We start from the raw sequence: 9,232 nt of genomic DNA, 5'->3' as shown, positions 1-9,232 counted from the left end.
TTCTTCTGCAGGGAGGGGGGAGCAGGAGGGGTGTAGCCTATGTAAATCCTCTATTCCTCGCTGTAAGTACTTGGAAGTATTTACATTTTTAGGCGCACGTGGATGGCCATGTTTGCATGCAGGTCTGTTTACAAAGAAATACAAAATGAATGAGTGTATGTTGACCTCAAAAGGCTTCAACCAGAATGTTTTTGTAACATGAAACTCAAAAGTCAAACCGTCATCACGTTGGGAATTAGTTCACTGGAAGTGTGATGATTACCATAGAACAGGAGCCAGACTGTACTGCAACATCGGAACTCCGTCCTGGCAGCTCAGCACCACATGATGGTCAAACTTCGGTCATCCAATGCCTCAGATTCCGTTTCTAAAAAAAAAAAATTGCCAAACATTTTGCTTCGATGTTGCGCATAACCAGCGGCGGTTCGAGCTCCAGGCCCAAGGGGCAATCGCCCAGGGGGCATCCTCTCGGGGGCACCGCGAGGGGAAGAAACAAAAAATAACCCATTGATTGTGTTCAGAGCTCATTTCCTCATCAAGTCGGGATATGACTGGCGGATGGGCGCCCTCTACAGGCGGGATACTCGCCACCAACAGGGGTGAGCTCACCGCTGGGCCTCAGCCCTCCAGCCCTCCGATCAGAGCACAGCCAGTAGTTGGACCCCAATGGAGAAAAGACTAAAAGCAAGGTCTAGGGAAAACGTTTAATACAAAACTAACGGAGTAGGAAAAAACACAACACAAAACCAAAGTACAAATCGAACATGCCGGAGCAAAGCCACACAAAAAGGGAAACAAAAAGCACTGCCGGAAAAAGCCAAGCAGGGAGGGAAAGATAATACAATACAAGTAACAAAAGATGCTGCTGGAAAAGCCACGCAGAAACAAGTACTTACAAGAACGCTAGGAGAGCAAGCGGCCAGAAAGAAGCTACAGACGAGACCGCACGGCACAGCACGAGGTAACGGCTGAGCGAGGAGCAAGTGAAGCCCATGAAACAACCTGGCAATGAGTGAGTCGCCCAGCATGGCTTAAGAAGGCCTGATTGCTCTCAGGTGCGTGCAGGTGGCTCCGCCCCGGCAGGACCAGCAGTGCACTGCGAGAGAAAGCAGACGGTTCCAGCAGAACATGACAATTCCATTCTTAAATGGTTAGTTCCGATTTTCCGGTAGATGGATTTTTTAGGTTATGTTTCCGCTGGCGTTTATCTGTTTCGTTGTCTGTTTGTGTTCAAAATAACATGAAAAGTTCTAATGGATTTAGATGAAATTTTCAGGAGTTGTCGGAAATGTGATATGGAAGAAGTGATTACATTTTGGGGGTGATCCAGGTCATCGTCTGGATCCAGGAATTTTTTAAAAGGATTCTTTAACATTGCAAGATCGGACCATTTTCGGCATTTGTGCATATAACTCCACAAAAAAAATGGTCAGCACACTTGTTCGGCACATATATTGCGCTATCATGCAAGGTGTTAGCATGTTAACATTGCTAGCATGCTAACTTTGGCATACTAGCATTTTTCATGGTAGACACTTAGCACTATCATGCTATGTGTTAAAATGCTAACATTGGCATTGCATTATATTCATCATATTGCAGACCAAGAGACCAAGAGACCGGTGGAAAGTGGTACATTTTTGGCTTCTTAAGTTTAGAAGAAATAAATTCCAGGCTAGCTGTTTAGCTCACACGCTTGCTTGCTAGTTAGCTCGCTAGCTAGCGGGTCTCTCGAGTCCCTGCAGCATAAGAGTTGTGCAATGTGTTGTAAACAATGAATAATAGGAGTGCAAAGGTGACCGTAGGCGCATCATTTCATATCGACAGGTCTCTAATGTTAAAAACCGTATTTAGAAAGTCATAAGCAGGTTTTCTGAGCTCTCGCTACGAAAATATTCCATTTATTAACCTTGAATCCTATATGGCGGAAATTTCTTTATCGCAGTCGGTTCTGGAACCAACTAACCGCCATTAATGAGTGACGACTGCAGTGCCTATTTGTAGTGTATATCTTGAAAGCTGGCTAAAGCTACGTACATAGTTACGTATCATCATTGTAATTGCCAAATCAACAGTCGTAGAGGTACAAAATTAGTTACAGTCGTACCAAGACTTGTGAAAGGCCAAAACACCACACAAAAACACACAAACTCTGTTGAAAGGCTTGAAGTCGCGCATACTCAGTGAGCCAATAACAAGCTGAGGGTACTAACAGATGGTTGGTTAATATCGGTTCTTGGAGAGAAAACTGACAATTTCTGATTGGAGGACAGGAGAAAAGTGGGCGTGTCAAGAGAGAGCAGGAAGGTGGAGGCATGATCAATTTTTTAAACAAATATGTTATATATTGAATATAAAAACATACACATGTTTAAAAATATATACTGTAATTAAAAACGTAACCTGACTTGGATAAAATTTTCCATGCTACTGTTGTGACCCGGCCCTTTCACAGGGCGAAAGTGCCCCCGGATTCTTTCCTTCTAACAGCTGTGAAAGGAGTCTAGGAGTCTCAAGGACAGCTTACAATTGAATTCAAACAAGAGTAGATGTAAGTAACTGCAATGCCAGCACTGGAGAGAGCGATTAACGGCCAACAAAGTTTTAGCAAAGTCCAATCGATCTCTGTTCGTCTTTCTTTATGACTTCTGTCAGAGAAGTGGTACAATGGGTGTAAATGTCCCTTTTTTAGCTGTTAACTGTTTAGCAGTCTCAGTTTGGACAGCTAATCACTCCTCAGAGATTCAAAAAGTGGCATAGCTAGAAACTATGCATGTGTGTGTGTGCGCAGAGAACAACAACAGGGCGCACTTGTTCCAAGTGAAAGGTCTCAGTGTGTTATGTCTCTGTGCTAGATAAACACGTTGCTGTACTTTGACTAAAACAGAATGAAAAATATTCCATTCCTAACATGCTTAAAGCTCATTAAATTGGGTGCTCATTTCTTGTGCTTAGTAGGGATTTTAATACCAGCTAAAAAAAAAAAAAGGTTACGTTTCGTCCTGGTCCATATATTTTTTGTGTACAAAATTAAAAAACCTGTTTTCCTGTACATGAAATTACAATAATCTGCTGAAAGAAATCACAAAAACCGCCTTTTCGTTGTATTTGGTTGTCCTGCATATTCTGGTTTCCATGGTGGCAAATGCTTCAATCCAAACACCAAAAGCAATAATTTTGACAGAGGAGGTAAATAATTCATAGTACGGCACTAAAATGAGCAATGGCTTCACTTGGGGACAAGTCACGGTGAGATGACTTATAAATAATGACGATCCGGATCCCCTTTTACTGTTGGCAGTCTTGCGGTTTCGCTTCATGGTGTCGCCATCGACTGCATGGGTCCCAACGTTCACCAATGAGCGATGACAACCGATCAATACACACAATAATTGTCATTCCTGGACACAACCAAGTGGAAAGTGCAAGACTCATCGGGGAATGAGAAGGAGAATTTTCCCCCTCAATCGCAATAATAAACATCGGTCAATTAGGTCACATGACAGACTTCACACCATGATAAAAATAAAAAGTGCACATGTCAGCAGAAAGGAGGGTGAGAGAAAGCGAGCAGGTCCGTTTCTGCTTCCTCCAGCAATAAATCACAAGTGTCGCAGTCGCAGCTCGGTGGCGGTGACACAAAGCCGCACGGACACGCATGTGAACACGATGACGCTGACACACGGCAGGAGTGATGACTGATGAATGATTGGACGCTGAGGAGGTGACACAACACTTAATGTCCTCTCTTTGATGGAATCAAACACTGTAGAGGAAGGACGACAGAGACCATCCAGAACCTTCCTACAGTCAAACGGTCACCAAATGATCTGTGCAGGCAATGCAGATATTCTTAACGTGCAGTGGTACCTTGGTCTTGCAACATGCATCCATCCATCCATCCATTTTCTATACAACATGCAAGCTTTATTTTGTTAGTACCAAGCACAAATGCTAATAAATCAGTGGCACTTTCCACTTGCGTCGCACACTAGCGCTCGTTCGCTCACACCCCTCCCGTTGTCCCCGACCACTTACATGTCAGAGCACAAAGGTGACACAAGCCCTCCAAATAGCCGTCTTTGGCTATGCCTTCCAGTAGCCCGGATTTTACCACGCAATTCAAAGCAAAAAATCAGCCAAGTGATGGCTCGTATTTCAAAATACTCGTAAGTTGGGTATCCATTTTCATGGTTTTCGACCTTGTCGTGGAACTGTGGACCAGCTTTACTGTATACTATCGGCAGGGTCCTTGAAGGTGCATGGCAGTTTTCCCAATCAGTCTACATGTGTTTTGTGGACTTGGAAACGGTATTCAACCTTGTGGACCCTATGGGGCCTACTCCACAAGTATGCGTTATCAGACCGCCTGATTTGGGCAGTTCACTTCCTGTATGACCGGTGCCAGAGCTTGGCCCGCATTGCCGGCAGTCATTTCCAGCGAGGGTTGGACTCTGCCAAGGATTCTCTTAGTGACCGATTCTGTTCATTACTTTTATGGACAGAATTGGGCACAGCCAGAGCATTGAGAAGGGATCTGGTTTGGTGGCTGCAGGATTGGGTTTGATGTGGTCTTTTTGGCTTCATCTGCTGGTGATCTTCAGCTCTCGCTAGATTGTTTTGCAGCTGGGATGAGAAGCAGCACCTCCAAGTCGTGCCATCTCCAGGAGGAGTTGAATTGATTGGTGATGCGGACTCGGCATCGTTCCATTGTAATGAAGAGGGAGCTGAACTGAAAGGCAAAGCTTTCAATTTATCAGTCGATCTACGTTCCTACCCTCACCTATATTCATAGGTAGTGAACGAAAGGACAAGATCGCTGGTACAAGCAGCCAAAATGAGTTTCTTCTGTGGGATGGCTGGGCTCTCCCTTAGAAATAGGGTGAGAAGCACTGTTATTCGGGAGGAACTCAGAGTAGAACCGGCATTCGTTTCCAGTGATGGTTGGCTTCCCTTTGTCACCACCAGTTCTGTGTGTGGGTGCCAGATTTTTGCCGATGCTGTGGTCCTGCTGGTTTCATCAAGCCACTGGATCAGTTTGCAGCTGAGTGTGAACCAGTTAAGATGCGAATCAACACCTTCAAGTCCGAGTCCATGGTTCTTCCCTCGGAAAAGGGTGTAGTGCCATCTCCAAGACAGGGATAAGATCCTGCCTCGGTTCAAGTACCTTGGGGTCTTGTTCATGAGTGAGGGAAAGCTGGATCGTGAGACCTACAGGCAAATTGGTGTGGTGTCTACAGTGATACAGGATCGGCAACGGTCTGTTGTGGTGAGGAGAGAGCTGAACAAGCCCTCAATTTACTGGTCAAGTTACGTTCTTACCCTCACCTATGGTCATGAGATTTGGGTAGTGACCAAAAGGACTGAAGATTGTGGGCACAAGCAGCTGCAATTAGTTTCCTCCGTAGGGTGGCTGGGCTCTCCTTAGCGTCAGGGTGAAAAGCACTGTCATCCGGGAGGAACTCAGAGTAGAGTCGGCAAGGAGCAGGGAGGGGATCTGGTGTCTGTAGGTGTGAGTCCCCAATTTTTGCCAATGCTGTGGTCCTGCTGGTTTCATCGAGCCATGATCTTCAGCTCTCGCGGGATCAGTTCGCAGCTGAGTGTGAAGCGACCAGGGTGAGAATCAACACCTCCAAGTCCGAGTCCATGGTTCTCCCCCAGAAAAGGGTGCAGTGCCATCTCCGAGTCGGGGATGAGATGCTGGCCCAAGTGGATGAGTTCAGGTGCCTTGGGGTCTTGAGAAACATGCCTCGCGAGACCTAGAGGTGGAGTGGTGCGGTGTCTACCGTGATGTGGACCCCGCATCGGTCCGTTGTGGTGAAGAGAGAGCTGAACCGAAAGAAAGGCAAAGCTCTCAATTTACCGGTCGATCTATGTTCCTAACCTCACCTATGGTCATGAGCTTTGGGTAGTGACTGGAAGGACAAGATCGTGGGCACAAACGGCCGAAATGCTGTAGGGTGGCTGGGCTCTCCCTTAGACATAGCTTACAAAGCACTGTCATCCAGGAGGAACTCAGAGTAGAGCCAGATGACGTGGCTCAGGCATCTGGTCAGGATACATGCTGGACACCTCCCAGAGGAGGTGTTCAAGGCAATCTGTTTTATTGAGCATTCATAATTCATTATCCATCCACCTCCCAGGTGTGGCATATCAAGATGTTGATTGGACAGCATGATTATTGCACAGGTGTGGCCACAATAAAAGGCCACGCCAAAATGTGGAGTTCAACTGCATAAGGGAAGGTCAAGCAGATCTGAAGATCTGAAAACCAATCAGTATCTGGTCTGACCACCATTTGCCTCAAATACCGTGTACATTGATCTCGAGTAGTTTTTCTTGAGCTTAGTTTGATAGTATTACAGCACAGTAGTCCAGCATTTAGTAAAACACAAGTGCTTATGTATAAATGCATTTGTTTGATTTATTTTCATACATTTGAACATCCAACAGGGAGCAACAAAGACATCCAGCTACGCCGATTCCAACAGCATGTGGTTGCTATGGCGACAGCACGGAAACCACAAACTGGGACTCTTCTAAAGCTGACTTTATTCCGACATTATTGGTGCAATGTTGCGGTTGAAAGTAGAATGGAAATGAGGAACTAGAGCATGACAGAGTGCGTGTTTTACATTCAAACGGGACTAAGAGAACTGCTAAGTTACTCCGCTTCAGGCCATCCACTTCATATATAATACATTTACTACTAAATGGAGGGTTGGGGGTGCTTTTATGCACCATGTTCTGCCTATAAGGTGCTGCAACTGTGAGACAAAATAGGCAGGACAGACATTTACAGAAGGTTTATTTGAATAGGTGTTGCCACGATGCCGCCATAAATCAGCATTATTTAAAGAAATTGTTCAAAGAAAGGCAGCAGTGGGCAATATTTAAAATATTCAACAACACTGAGAATTCAGGTCAGCGGTGGTGGCTCTGTTGTTTTGTTCCGGCAGGTGAAGCAACAAAGAAGAGCTCAAGAACAAAAGGTAGCAGGCGCTGTTTTGTGGTGCCTTGTCGCCACCCAATGGAAATTGCGTGTATTACATGTGGAATTGGTGACAGGAATAAAATAAAATAAAATAAAATAAAATAAAATAAAATAAAATAAAATAAAATAAAATAAAATAAAATAAAATAATTTGGTTTCACCCAAATTTAGAACTTATAAATTCAATTACTTTAAATTAAAAATGAAATAAAAGCAGATTTAAACAGTACGTTTGATATGATATGCAAACATGCAAAAAAATTTCAAAATAACAAAATGAATTTCAATGGAATAAAATTACAATTAAATAAAAACAAAATTATATATTGTCACTTAAAACAATAGAGGCACACTTATAGACGTGCAGGTACATGTATAAAATGAATTTTGAAAAAGAATACACTGCCTCAACGAAAAAATATAACGCAACCATTTGCATCAATATTTTTGAGTAATGACAACATCTTTTTTTCTCATAAATATACGACTTTATTCTCGTTAATTTACAACTTTATTCTCGTCAATTTACGACTTTATTCTCATAATATTATAACTTTTTTATCGTAAATTTACAACATTTTTCTTGTAAATATCCAAATTTATTCACCTAATATTACAACTTTTTTATCGTAAATTTACAACTTTTTTCTCGTAAATATACAACTTTACTCTTGTAAATGTATGACTTTATTCGCATAATATTACAACATTTTTTACCATAAATTCACAATTTTTTTCTTGTAAATATATACAACTGTATTCTCGTAAATTTACGAACTTATTCTCAAAAAAATGTTTTTCAATGTGGCCCGTGGTCCAAATCTAAGTTTTCTAAACTTTTTTTTTTTTTTAATTAACAAAATTCCGTATCAACATGCAGTTATAACACAGCTGGCACAATGATCCTTTTGTATAGTTAAACAAGTGTCAATATGTAGTAAACATCTGTAGAAATGACACAAATACAACTTCGAGCTTCAAAAATGTACATGAAAAGCAGCTTGTCATACTTGACAGTTTTGCAGGTACTAGTGTTTTGCGTGTACAAAGAGTTACTGTGCCAGCTTGGCAGCTTTTACTCACTATTTTTTGTCTCTCCTCCGAAGTTATGCCTTTTTTTTTTACAACATAATAAGCAAATGATATGCAAATTAGACGATGGCGTAATGTAGCGACTTCTATGACAGCCCATAGCTACTTTTCTTACTGAAAAGTTGGCAACAGTGCATAAACTTAACTAACATACTGTAAGTGTTTAACTTCTGGTACCTGAAAAAGCATCCTGATTGTGACTCCCATACTTCCTCTCCTTGATGACACTACATCCATCATTTTGGCAGTACAATGATCACAACAACACAATGGAAGCCCTTTAGATGACTTGTCAAAAGAAACTGTATTTTTATTAGTACTGTCCATAACAAACTGGACATACTGTATGTCATGCTAAACGCTAAAGATTAGCATTAGCTTACTGCTATCTCGTCTAGTCATAGACATATACAGTACTGACGCATCTAGCGCTGGGCCGTACGTCAACGTCGCCGCCATATTGAATGTGGCAAGGCTACGCTGTAAATGAATACAAGTAAATGTACTTATAAAGCGCCTTTCTACAAATACATTTAAGTAAATGTCCAAAGTATATTGGTGCATGTGTGAATGTGTAAAAGAGAGGCATTAACTTAAATTTATTTGTAGAAAGGCGCTCTTTAAAAGTAAGCACATTGACTTGTGTTCATTTACAGCACAGCCGTGACACATCCAATATGGCGGAGACGTTGACGTATCGCCGCATTGGACAAACGTTTATGCGTCTAGTAGCCAATGTGCTCGTAGAAGTACTTAGCACTATTGTCTGTTTGTATGTTCTAACATGATTCCATCACAAGATGCTAACTGCATGCATCTGTATGTTGCAAAATGTATTTTTAAGTGAAACGCTACTCATTTTAAAATATCCGTTGGCTTTCAGCTCCAAACTTGCCCTGACATGTTCGCTGGGTGGGGGAAGGATACCTCAGAAATTCGCTCAAGGAGGAAAACTGACTTATCCAAGTCATTTGACCAAGTTTCTTCAACTAGATTTTTTTGGTTAACTCCTAAATGCAGAAATGTATTTACATGAATTTAAAATATTAACTTCATGCAATTACTTGCATGAAGTTAATACAAGTCATAATAATGAGGTTCTCAACATAGTAGTTGAGTATTAGGGCCACATTGAAAACAAAAATA

This window comes from Dunckerocampus dactyliophorus, chromosome 14 (genome assembly GCF_027744805.1).
Source record: "Dunckerocampus dactyliophorus isolate RoL2022-P2 chromosome 14, RoL_Ddac_1.1, whole genome shotgun sequence".
In the NCBI taxonomy this organism is placed as follows: domain Eukaryota; kingdom Metazoa; phylum Chordata; class Actinopteri; order Syngnathiformes; family Syngnathidae; genus Dunckerocampus; species Dunckerocampus dactyliophorus.
The sequence above is the reverse complement of the archived record's forward strand: the minus strand, read 5'-3'. Positions refer to the sequence as shown.